This window comes from Lactuca sativa, chromosome 6 (genome assembly GCF_002870075.4).
Source record: "Lactuca sativa cultivar Salinas chromosome 6, Lsat_Salinas_v11, whole genome shotgun sequence".
NCBI classification, from domain to species: domain Eukaryota; kingdom Viridiplantae; phylum Streptophyta; class Magnoliopsida; order Asterales; family Asteraceae; genus Lactuca; species Lactuca sativa.
The window spans coordinates 127,110,300-127,122,867 of record NC_056628.2 but is presented as its reverse complement, the minus strand read 5'-3'; the positions used below and the strand labels follow the sequence as shown (position 1 = coordinate 127,122,867).

Below are 12,568 nucleotides of genomic sequence, written 5' to 3'. Positions count from 1 at the left end.
TCAACTACTAAAATTAGGTTCATTGGCATCATGTCCCGTCGTGAGATCCCCCCAACTTGTTGGCAACGAATACAAGATTTAACGAATGTATGTGCATCTTTAAAAATAGAGGGCCAGAAAAGACCGCTTTGTAGAACCCGATGTCCTATCTTTTTTGCACTAAAATGCCCTCCACATCTATATGAGTGTCAATGTCTTAGAATATCTTCTTGCTCCGTCTGTGGTATACATCTCCTAATCACTTGATCTGCTCCAATTTTGAAAAGATCTGGGTCCTCCTATATGTAGTATTTTGTTTGAGAATGGAAGAACCTCCTTTGCTGAGCATTCCAATATGATGGAGTTTCCCCTGTCACACAGTAATTCACTAAATTAGCAAACCATGGTATAGTTTTGACAGCAAGAATATGCTCATTCGGAAAAATTTCTTAAATAACTTCCGTTGAGTTATCATTATTAATTATTCTAGATAAATGATCCGCCACAACATTTTCGGAACCCTTTTTGTCCCGGATTTCAAGATCAAACTCTTGAAGGAGAAGGATCCATCTTATGAGACGTGGTTTGGCATCCTTCTTTTCCAAGAGGTTGCGAATGGCACTATGGTCGTTAAAATTACAAATTTAGATCCCCATATGTAAGATCTAAATTTGTCAAGTGTAAATACGACCGCAAGCAACTCTTTTTCGATAGTGGTGTAATTCAATTGAGCATCCGAAAAAGTTTTGCTCGCATAACATATTGCAACGGGTTTTTTTATTCACCCATTGTCCCAAAACTGCCCCTACCGTGTAATCACTTGCATGACACATAATTTCAAAAGGTAAAGTCCAATCGGGTGATTGCAAGATAGGAGCTTCAATAAGCTTATTTTTTAATGTGGTAAATGCTTCAAGACATGCTTTATCAAAGGAAAATGGTGCATCTTTTAAAAGTAGATTACAAAGAGGTTTTGAGATTGCACTAAAATCCTTGATAAATCTTCGATAGAAGCCGGCATGTCCAATAAAGGAACGGACGCCTTTTACCGAAGTTGGTGGGGGAAGAGTAGAAATAATTTGTACTTTGGCCCGGTCAACTTCAAAACCACGCTCGGAGACAATATGGCCAAGTACAATTCCCTCGTTTACCATGAAATGACTCTTCTCCTAACTTAAAGCCAAATTAGACTCGATACAACGTTTTAAAACTTTTTCTATTTGGTCTAAGCATGTCTCAAAAGATGATCCAAAAATAGAAAAATCATCCATGAAAATTTCTGATGCATCCCCCACCATGTCTGAAAAAATAGCCATCAAATAACTTTGAAATGTGGCAGGGGCATTACACAAGTCGAATGGCATCCTTCGGAAAGCAAAAGTGCCATAAGGACATGTGAATGTGGTTTTGGATTGATCCTTGGGGTGGACAGCAATTTGATTATACCCCGAGTATCCATCCAAAAAACAATAAAACTTTTTACAAGACAATTTCTCAATTATTTGATCAATAAAAGGGAGAGGAAAATGGTCCTTCGATGTTGCAGCATTGATTTTGCGATAGTCGATGCAAACTCTCCATCCGGTGACTGGTCTTGTTGAGATCTTCTCTCCATCTTCTGTATCTACCACTGTAATGCCCGACTTCTTTGGCACTATCTGTGTCGGGCTCACCCAATCACTATCAGATATTGGGTAGATAATACCCGCACCAAGCCATTTCAGCACCTCCTTCTTAACAACTTCTCGTAGATTTGGGTTGAGCCTTCGTTGTGCATCTCGGGATGGCTTTGCTCCAGCTTCAGTGATGATTCGATGCATACATGTGGCTGGACTAATTCCCTTCAAGTCTGCTATGGTCCATCCAATTGCTCCCTTGTATGTGGAAAGCACCTTCAGTAATGCTTCCTCTTGTGGACCTGTTGTTGGGTTTTGAGCAATCTAACACTTCCTAAGTGTGCATGCAACCCTAACAAACCTTGGATCTATGTTTTCTTCTAAAATACATGAAAATAATAACTTCCAAGGTTTCTTCCTAACTAGCATAGCATAAGGATTATGAATCATAAAAGTACTAGTAGAAATACATACCTTTTGATGATGGTTGATTGTTTGGAGTTTGAGAGCCAAGCACCAATAGTGTGAATGCCTCAAATGGAATCACAAATCACCACAAACACTTGGAAAACTTTGAGAGAGTAGTATACTTTCTTGTGGAATCGGCCACCACTAAGTCTCACACTACTAGTGTCTACCCTTAGGGCCTATTTCTTGCATCATATGCTTCTTTATATAGTGTGCATGGTTAGGGTGAAACCCTAATAACCCATGTCTTTTCCTTTCCAAGGATCCATGGGTTAAAAGCTCCATGGACTTCCATATTAGCTTAGCCCATTAACAAATGAGTATTAGCCCACACTATATAAAATATAATAGCCCATAATTTTAGGGATGAACGTAGGCGGGTACCCGCCTTATTTGGCGAGAACCGGAACCGGAACCGGAACCGGCGGTTCCTAGAAAGTTACAACCGGAACCGGAACTGCTCTAGGCGGTTCTTAAATATTTGGAACCAGTCCCGGAACCGGCGGTTCCGGTTCCGGGAGCGGGTAACCCGGTCGCATTAATTTTGTTAACTTTTTTCGATAAACCGCAATTTACTTCGATCCAAATTAAATCAATCGGAACAAAGACGGACAAAATCGGACCAATATATTCTAAACCGGTCTAAGTAACACACCTTTATATGAAATTATATATATATATATATATATATATATATATATATATATATATATATATATATATATATATATATATATATATATATATATATATAAACCGGTTCCGGCGGGTACCCAGCGGGTAGCGGTTCCGAAAAAACGAGAACCGGAACCGGAACCGCCTAAGGCGGTTCCAGTTCCAAAACCGGCCGTTCCGAGGCAGTTCCGGTTCCAAAAGCGGATACCCGGTTCCGATGCTCATCCCTACATAATTTAATCAGTCTTCTTTTTAATCTCTAAATTAATTCATAATTAATTTAAGTCTAAAACTAATTAAATAACATGACTTCATATTAATATATTATAACTTATAATATATTAATAAATCGTAAGTATACAATTCTCATAAAATTATCCATAAATCATTTGGGTGAAGTGCAACCCAAATGGACCATGTCGGGTCGGGTCAAGTATGTACCAAATAAGTTATGGACTTAGACACCTTATCCAACAGACTCCCACTTGGATAAGTCTTATAACTATATTTGTGTATGTTACTTCAGGAACCAACCAGCAATCGTAGCTCTCGAAAACTCTGTTGAACTATGAAGCGCCATTTTAGATAAGTGATCATATAATCCTCTGTTCTCATGATATCAGCCGGACAAATACATGGAACAACGTCATACTTATTGTCCAGCAGTTTGTTTCCCGATTTCCGATTTGTTTGACAAATAACTTAATCGAACACATCAATTTAGTTCTGACAGGCCGGTACATAGGTCACAACAAAATCATCGAGGGGCCCAGATATCGCTTCTATTTCTAGAAGGAACAGATAGACTTCGACTCATATGCTTCTTCTACTACTTGTTGAATTGTACACAAAGGCACGTTTTATAACATCAAGTTACTGATGCATTTACGTGCAATCAATGCACAACCAACTCATAGGTAACAACTCATATCTCTAGTTTTGAAGATTTATATGATATTACCGTCTCACGATCACTCGAGATAAATTCCATGAAGTGATACAAGTGAGCGTGGGTTTATTCCAACACTCATAACTTATGAGCACTCATGAATGTTGTAGCAACCATTGCTATGACTAAACCCATTTAGCCATCTACAAACTCGATTCATGACAGTCTTGATTCATACCTACTTCCAACATATGAACGACTGTGGAGTGTTTAAATAACTTAGTCATTCGGAAAGAATAAGCTAGTTATTTTGGAAGTCAAAACATGCAAAGTGAAACACAATAATAATCGAATCCAATATGGTCTCAGAACCCTTTTGAATATAAATAGAACCACCTTTTATTTATCACCATATTGATTACACATTATTCATTGTATAATGTTTCAAATAATCAACTTAAGACTTGAATAAAAACAACAGTCGTCCCATGCTCCTAGCATGTACACTTTGTTTTTCTAAACAATAGTTATGCCATACTCCAAGTATGCACACTAAGTTTGTCTATGATCCTTACATTGTGATGTAGATAAATTGAACATGATTCCAATGATACTCATTTCACAATCCCAAATCCTTATTGTAAATGTGAGAATCCCCCGATTCCTATCATTTACCAAAAAAAAACTGTTAGATTTTAAACTTTTATGCAATGTTCCTCTTGTAATGATTATGCACAAAGTCACCAAAACCTTGTCACCAGTCATTACAGAGTATTCCAAAGAAGGTCAACTTCTATGGAACGGAAGTCTCATATTCAAAGTACATTTCTTTGAACATCCTTCTTGCATTAAGGTTTTCTAATCTTACATAGATTGAATAACTTCCACCTATGGAGACATTTCCATAGTCCCATTTTGACTATCACTTCCGAACAAGAGTTACTTCTTTTCAGAATATGTCAATATGGTCCTTTCCGACATCATACTTCCAACTGTCCCTGAGCAACCAATCTTTGGCGAACCTCAGATTTGTCCTCGACAATTGCTTAATCACTTTAGTCATATCCAGTTCTAGACTTTTCCCTTCTCAATGCCTTAAGCATTTGGAAAATTTAGAAAAGATGAATATTATAGCACATGAAATCGATCCTATATCTGAAGCATATGGGACACGATTCATGATGTCTCACATAAAGACATGATACTAGACTAGTCTTTTGCTACAATATTTTTTTTATTTGCCATGTTTTCAAATTTTAACTATGAAGAGGGATGCCGTAGTCATAATTGAAATTTGAGAACGCAATATATATAGAATTTCCTTAAGTCGAACCATTCAGACATAAAATTCATATATATGTCCTTGACTAAAGATGATTAAAATCTCAATCTAATTAAGCTTCTAGAATTGAAATGAAGTATAATTTCCTCTCCCTTAATTATAGCAAAACAACTTTTCAACCCCTGCAACTTCACGAATTGAAACTTTTGTCTTCTATAATTAACATTGCTAACTTGCAACACTAAACGTAATAATCATGCTCCCACTAACATGATAATTATCAGCAAAACACTTATGCTCCCACTAGCTCTGACATATTTCCCACCCTTTCTTAGATAGCTCACATGTGTGTCTAAGCAATTTCAAGAACTATGAAAAGGGATGCCGTAATCATAGTCTCAATTTCTTAGACCTTTTCCATTTCTCACAAGTCTATGTTAGTGTGCCGGTTAACCACACACGCTCCACTAACGACTTTTGAAAATGCAAATAACACAATTGACATCTACGTAAAATCTACTTAGTGAAAGCGTTTCCTCACCATCATTTTAATGAATCGGAGAGAAACCTTATGACACTTAGATTTTATAGTGTATGATTTCCTATCCATGTGAATTTGTCAAAACCATAATCACAAGATAAGGTTAGTGACAAATTCAGCCTTACATGGATTCAACTTGCTCAATCTTAGTTTCTTGTCACCTTGGTAGCACAAGGCCCACCAATGCTTCCAAGTTGAACTCTGATAACTCACATGCAAATTCAACTTATTTGAAGTAGGTACAGAAATAAGAATTATGTCAACACGATAGGTTGCAAACCTTAAGTCGTGTGCTAGTGATAAATTACAGGTTTTACTCTTGATTAAATCTTGAAACTCTTTCGGGATCTTTAAGGCTCCCACTGTCTCCTTGATATATAAGTTTCCCCAGTCAACAACCATTCCTTGACAAAACAAATATTCAAGGGATAGTGCGGATTCTTATCCAGACTAACACTTCACACAATTGGTCTTAGTTGGTCTTTGTCTCATCCAAGACATCACAACTTACCAATCTCAAATGTACAAGGGTAGAAACATTTTACACTACATTTGATAAGTGTATTAAACCTTACTTTATGTCACTCAATGTTACAATCTTGGAGTATGACTCTAAGAATTTGTTTTGGAACGAAGTATGACTCATCTTCTCGATCTTAACCAATCCAACAATTCATGACCTCACTTCTTAGCCATAACAATGCACTAAGACGTCCTTAGAGTATGAATTTGTGATATGGTTTCATAATCATTAAGATGATCATGAAATACGATACAAAAGTACTCTCCCATCCTTTCAGATTTGAGAAACTTTTATCTTTCTGCCTAATTTGATTCTTCTCATTTGTTTTGTCATACATTGTAACCTTTCAATGTTACAGAATTATACTTAACCTTATAAGTATAATCATATTTACTAATCTTTAGTAAATCATGACAAATCAATCTTTATGGTGGACCTTGACCAGCGCACACCCAGTGTACCTAATTCCTTAGTCCTTCAATCGACTCACATATACATGTGATCAAAGAATTAGTCTTAATTTTCAAAGATGAAAATTGTCATTCATCATACAATGCAACTTGTATGATTCCAAGTTTCTGTCCAATTGAAACTTGGGTGATGAAAAACTTTCTTCATTTGGTAAATTCAGACACTACCACAAATGACAGAATCAAATCCACTTTCCAATATTGCTATTACTGGAAACATATAAGCAACAATTTTTCCACAGATGCTATTGTAAGGATATTTTTTAAAATAAATAAAATTAAAACCTTTTTTTCTTTTATTTTAAAACTTTACGGAAAAACTTATCCTTACAATCCACATGAAAACCTTGTTGTTATTTATTCATAAGCAATATATTATAACTCTTAAGCAACAGCTCAAAATTCTGATTGTCGAACCATGCGATCGAAACCCACCTTTGCAATCAGAATCAACATATACTTACTTTAAGCTTCCTATCTTTTCTTTTATTCTTAAAAACATCAGCATGTGACCCATTCACATTATGTAATAAGAATCTCCAAATAGGAACTTAATAGAGTTAGACAGTGGACTTTACCCGAAGTAGAGTCAAACCTCTTGACTTGATCAACCTTATGACCTTTCAGGTGAATAGGGCAGCTTCGCAACCAATGCCCCTTCCTTTGGCAACAAAACACATGGACCCTTTGATAATGGCACATGAGAATATCTCATAATTTGCCTTTCTCTTTACTATTTGGTCAACCGAGTTGACTATAGCCGATCCCTTTCCATTGGGAAGAGAAATCCTTTTCTAGATATCCAATGCTACCATTGTCAATGTCCATGTAGACTTGGGAAGTTGTTCTTTTAATCAAATTTGCTTTACTGGTGTTCCAAATCATTGCTGATTCCACATCACCAAGCAAATAAATAACATCATTAAGGGTCATGTCATAGTCTGCCTCATAGTAGTCCCAAAGAGACTCACTATGTTACTAAGAAAGTGATTGAACATCCACCTTTCACGGGACTTTGACACCCAACTCTCCCGGCTTGTCAATATGTGACTTTATCTCCAAAATGTGAGTACACATAGACTATGCTTGCCAATAAGGATTGAGTGACTTTAAACTTTTCAAGAACTTGTGGGTGAGGGAGAATAATTGGAGGAGGTGGAGGAAGTGAAGCATGATGTTGAGGGACACCATCTTCAAGAGATTTGGGAAGATCATAGTTGTCTGAACCAGACATCTATAATAGTAGAAAATCAAGTTAGTTGATTCAAAGTCCTTAATATAACACCCAATATGAAATATTAAGGCTAGGACCCAAAATAATATTTTATAATTTGGAAGAGGGATGCCGTAATCCAAGCTATAAAATATTTGAAGGTAGGCGAATGACGATTCACCAATTTCCACCATGAAAAACGAAATAATTTATTAGGTTTTAATTGGATTTGAAATTCCTAGATCTTTTTAGATTCATTGAACTTTTCAATGGCATGTTTCAATCTCGAGTGTGCCCTCTCAAATTTTGTGACTGGGATGCCGAGGATCACAAAACAAGGTGTGAATAACCATACCAATTCACTTGGTACCCTTAATATTATCACCCAATCAATGTGCCGGTTAACCACACACACTCCATTGATCTATGACAAACATTAAGTCACCTTTCGTGATCCTTACTAGTCCAAGTTAGTGTGCCGGTTAACCACACACGCTCCACCAACGACTTAGTAAGGTACAAAGTGTGAATTCCATGGGCTAGCACCAAATTCACATTTTTCCTAAAGTAACTAAGATTGGGAATTAAATAAAAAATATTTAGTTACTTTATAATAATCATTATACTTTTAATGAGGATTTAAAGTCATTGTCCTACCCGTTCGGCTAACGACCCTCCACCGATCAAGCAAGCGGTGGGTGAGAGTGGACACCCATTAAGTTGCCATTTTATAGGCAACAACCTTATACCCACCTTATAGACCGACTTCGTGAATGAGGCCTACTAACGGTAAAACGACTTGTTCTTATACATATATATAATAATTAACCATTAATCTTATAATAGTATAAGGGTAGAATTTTAACTTTTAAAACCTTCTAGGGTATGGAATTAAAGTTTGTGTGAGACTTTACAAATTCCAAAACTTGAGGGCAAGTTTTGAACAATTCATAAACTTTTGGATATTCATAACTTATGAGTTTTAATTAAGTGTTTAATACTTTTAATGAAGAGTCTCTTGGAAATCCATAACTTGAGGACAAGTTATGAAGTCCATAAAAGCATTTATTAGAAAAACTCTTCTAAAGTGTAACTTATGACTTCTTAAAAAAACATTTAAAATAAAAAACTTTTGGAATTCCATAACTTGAGGACAAATTATGAATTCCATTAAAACACTTTAAGATCAAGAATTAACTAACAAACAATTTGCAAATAATTCCTATGATCTAACAAAACTCATATGAACATGAACATCCACATCAACAATTTCAAGAATCATATGAACACATATAAACTTGAAATTTTGATTATAACTTTGAATTTGGTCCACCATCATCATTACCACATCAAAAACAGGTTTTATGAGTCCAAAACAGTTTAAGGTAATGATTCTAGACCAATTCCAGCACCAAAAACTCGAAGATATGCTGTCTGGGGGTCCAACTCGTCGAGTGCATGAACTAACTCGCCGAGTTGGATGAATTTTGTCTTGGAATCGTCGAGTCCCTTCATGGACTCGGCGAGTCTGCTGTGCAGACAGCACATAAACTTCGATTTTCAGCAATTTGCATCAAGTATTCAAGAAAACAAGCCTAGGCTCTGATACCACTGTTGGGTTTTGAGCAATCTAACACTTCCTAAGTGTGCATGCAACCCTAATAAACCTTGGATCTATGTTTTCTTCTAAAATACATGCAAATAATAACTTCCAAGGTTTCTTCCTAACTAGCATAGCATAAGGATTATGAATCATAAAAGTACTAGTAGAAATACATACCTTTTGATGATGGTTGATTGTTTGGAGTTTGAGAGCCAAGCACCAATAGTGTGAATGCCTCAAATAGAATCGCAAATCACCACAAACTCTTGGAAAACTTTGAGAGAGTAGTATACTTTCTTATGGAATCGGCCACCACTAAGTCTCACACTACTAGTGTCTACCCTTAGGGCCTATTTCTTGCATCATATGCTTCTTTATATATTGTGCATGGTTAGGGTGAAACCCTAATAACCCATGTCTTTTCCTTTCCAAGGATCCATGGGTTAAAAGCTCCATGGACCATCCATGGACTTCCATATTAGCTTAGCCCATTAACAAATGAGTATTAGCCCACACTATATAAAATATAATAGCCCATAATTTAATCAGTCTTCTTTTTAATCTCTAAATTAATTCATAATTAATTTAAGACTAAAACTAATTAAATAACATGACTTCATATTAATATATTATAACTTATAATATATTAATAAATCATAAGTATACAATTCTCATAAAATTATCCATAAATCGTTTGGGTGAAGTGCAACCCAAATGGACCATGCCGGGTTGGGTCAAGTATGTACCAAATAAGTTATGGACTTAGACACCTTATCCAACACCTGTAAAATCAGAAGATATGATAATTAGTAAGTTCTCATTAGATCCTAAAAAGGAGTATTTAAGATGTGAAGGAAGAGTTTTAAGTTCAAGAGTGGGTGGCTCCTCCAAAGATGGCTTAAGTGGGTCCGAAAAACTGGTTGGTAATTTTTCAACTTGATGGCTCCATGGTGGCCTCTCTTTTTCTATAGCATTTTCAAATGCTTCTTCAACCATCTTGATGTCTTCCAAGTCTAACACTTCGTCCCTGTCATTAGAAAGAAAAAGCTCCAATGGATCGGAGTGTAAGATTTTGGGAGTGAATTGATGCACTAAGTCATCAACCACATCCACACGATAACATTCATAAGCTGATGGTGAGTTAGGAAACGTATTAAAAATATTAATTCTAAGTTTCTTATTTCCAAAAGAGATATCCATGACACCTGTTCTACAATTAATTTGTGCATTTATTGTTGCCAAAAACGGGCGACCCAAAATAATGGAAGGTTGACTTTATTTATAGGTGATTTCATTGTCAAGAACAAGAAAATCAACTGGGTAATAAAAATCTTCCACCTTAATGATGACATCTGATAATATACCCTGGGGAATTTTTGTTGACTTATCGGCCAATCATAAAATAATATCAGTTTGTTCCAGAGTGCCTATGTCATGTTGATCAAAAAGATTTCCCGGGATTATATTAACACTAGCTCCAAGATCAAGGAGCGCCTTTTTGATATTAACGTTACCTAGGGTAACAAAAATTAAAGGTGCTCCAGGATCCTTAAGCTTGGGTGGAAGTTTATTTGATAATATGGAACTTGCATGCTCGGTTAAATCAATCTTTTTAGGGTGGTTTGATTCGAGTTTGCATTTTTGAACACACAAATCCTTCAACAATTTAGCATAAGAAGGTACCTCCTTAATAAGTTTGACTAACAAGATATTTATTTTAACTTGATTAAATAGATCCCACATGTCTTCCATTGTCAACCCTCACTTCTCAAAAGGGAAAGATGTCGGTTTCTCTAAAGCCGAAGGGTATGGTGCGGTATTAACCTCCACACCATGCTCCCCAACCTTAGAGTCATTTTAACCCTTAGATACTTTTTTTAGGTTAAAATCTTTCTCAAACTCTTCTTTTTCGTCAAAGATGACTTCAATGTCACTGTCATTATCTAAGGTAGGAGCACTTATCTTGTTGTCAACCTTTTTCCCACTATGCAACATGATTACCTCGTTCACTTGATGCTCTTTTCCGGGTCTTTGGGTGTGTGATGGGTTGACAGTTGTGGTGTTTGGAAACTTGGCATCTTCTCTTTTCCCAATTTGCTCCACCAGTTGAGTAATCTGCTTCTCGATAGCAGCTATGGATTTGGAGTTGGTGTCAGCTTTTTAGTTTGTTTGAGTTATAAACTCCATGATTTTGTCCAACTTGTTTCCATCTGTTTCCTCCTTCTTTGATGTTCCAACTTGGTTAAAGTTGGACTGTTGGAACTGTTTTGGCATATTCTAGTTTTGGTAATTCCCTTGACGGTTGTTGTTGTTGAAATTCCCATTATTGTTGTAGTTCCCGCCTTGGTTGTAGTTCCGATTGAATGATCGTGGATTTTTTTGGAATTGACCATAGTCATGCACTTGATTGATTTCCTCTTGACTTCTCATGCACTCATCTGCAATGTGTCCTGAATCTCGACAACTTACACATATCTTATGTCCCTGCGAAAAAAACACACCTTTCTCTTTGCCTAGACTAGAGAGTAGTAAGTCAAATTTTTTATTTAAAGAATTAATATCAGATTTGACTTCATTTTTCCAGTTTTTGTCTAGTCCAACTGAAGCAACAGATGAAACTGGGTTGTCCCGTTTCTTATCTGAGTCATTGGTTTTTGAACCATGACTCAATTGCTCAAAGAATCGCCAAGCGTCTTCACTATCTTGCATCATAATAGTGTTGTCGGACGAGGCATTAATCATGGTTTGATTGGCAGTGTCGACTGCATCATAAAAGAAACATACAAGTTGCCAATGGGGAAATTCATGATGGGGACATGAACGCAACAATTCCTTGAGGTGTTCAAATGCATCCTGAAATTCTTCATTGGGTTTTTGTGCAAAATCTTGTATAGATTTTCTTATTTCTGTTGTTTTAATAGCAGGGTAAAACTCTTGCAAAAATTTAGTTTTTAATTGCTCCCAAGTAGTAATACTATGGGGGCAAGAGAAGTGAACCAATACTTAGCTTTTTCTTTTAAAGTGAACAGAAATAAGTGAAGTCTAAATGAATCTCTATTAGTTCCTCACGGAGTATTCGCGTTAGCAATTGCAAGGAACTCATAGAGGTGATTGTATGGATCATCAGTTTTATGGCCTCTAAAGACGGGTAAGCCACTAATTACTTTTGGTCTTACTTCCACATGATGCTCATTTCCTTCAGCGAAGAGTACAGGTGAGGCATCATCATACTCTCCCGGCTGAAAATGAGACCCCACGGATTGTCTATTAGGCTGCAGAAAATAAAGATGAGGGAATTGGTTACCTTCG

At 36.3% G+C, this 12,568-nt stretch overlaps 1 non-coding gene across 1 annotated transcript; it reads left to right on the top strand.

Annotated features, from left to right (window-relative positions):
* Positions 1–12,059: 12,059 nt before the first annotated feature.
* Positions 12,060–12,166, top strand: LOC111880494 (small nucleolar RNA R71). Its single transcript, XR_002846499.1, has one exon. It is a non-coding gene; the product is annotated as a small nucleolar RNA R71 (small nucleolar RNA).
* Positions 12,167–12,568: the final 402 nt, after the last annotated feature.